This window comes from Pteropus vampyrus, unplaced genomic scaffold (assembly GCF_000151845.1).
Source record: "Pteropus vampyrus isolate Shadow unplaced genomic scaffold, Pvam_2.0 Scaffold188, whole genome shotgun sequence".
Lineage (NCBI taxonomy): Eukaryota > Metazoa > Chordata > Mammalia > Chiroptera > Pteropodidae > Pteropus > Pteropus vampyrus.
In genome coordinates, this window is record NW_011888969.1 from 1,348,263 (window position 1) to 1,349,404 (window position 1,142).

Sequence of the window (1,142 nt, forward strand, 5' to 3'; positions counted from 1 at the left end):
TCGATGACGATGAAGGTGCCCGTCCGGCCCACTCCCGCGCTTCAGGGACAAAGAAAGATGCCAAGTCCTGCGGTGAGTCACATTCCCCCGAGGCAAATGACATGCCCACACAGGCACACCAGGACAGGGGGACACGCCAGCCCCTAGCAGACACCTCGCCACTTTCAGCAACCCTTTTTTTTTTTTTTTTGGTAAATAAAGAGCAAATTGATTGTGAGGCCACCAGAGGGCGCCCCAATCTTAGTACAATGATCTCAAATGGTTCCTCTAACAACTAGAAACTGGCAAAGGCAGATGGAAAAGGGGTTACTTATACGGGAATACAAAACAAAAAGTAACGAACTAACTAACTAAACAAAACACACAAAAACGGGCTCACACATACAGACAACTTAGTGGTGGTTACAGATGGGAGGATGAGGGGGTGAAGGGGTCGAACCTACGGTGACGAAGACCAGACTTCCGCTCCAGTGTACCTGAAAACTACGTGTCACTGATCACTGTTATCCTGATGCACTTAATTTTAAAAAAGAGCTGTGGTCAGCCTTCTGTGAAGTTGTACAGATTTTTCCTCTATTACCAAATGTTATCGCTTGTATAATCAGACTTTTTAAAAAAGCGTCACACTAGATAATAGCTTTTCCAGGTTCTTCATAATAAGAAAAGAGGCACAGCAGGCCGGGTCCTGCGTCAAGGTCACGCCACGGGAGGGATGAGCCGGCTCCCGCTGCGTCCTGCCCTCGGCCCCCCACCCTGCGTCCTGCCCTCAGCCCTGAAGCGGCGGGTCTCTAGCTTACGTGCCCGCTGAGCGGTCACCTCCCTGGGGAATCTGTCCGGATCAGATTCCTGGTGGCCGGGCTCTCTGCGCAGCTCCCGCAGGAACTGCACAAGCCAGAACTGGCCGCCCCCTCCAGCCCCTGCAGCTCTGACCTCTTGTGAGAAAGGGAAGTGACCTTTTGAACGGAAGGCTCACGACTTATCGAATGAAGCCCCCAACTGTCCCCTTTGGTGTGTGTGTGGGCGGGGGGTGGTGGTACGGCTCTTTTCAGCCAGCCCCCCACGTGGTGCTGGGGACAGGAAGCAGAGAGTCCCTGGCTGGCCTCACACTCTGCTCTCACGGTGGGGGTGGGGGGCAGAGCAGA

At 53.7% G+C, this 1,142-nt stretch overlaps 1 protein-coding gene across 1 annotated transcript in view; it reads right to left on the reverse strand.

The window, feature by feature from the left end:
- Nucleotides 1-1,142, reverse strand: part of PTPRE (protein tyrosine phosphatase, receptor type E) — a 40,190-nt gene that overhangs the window by 11,158 nt on the left and 27,890 nt on the right. The window lies entirely within an intron of this gene.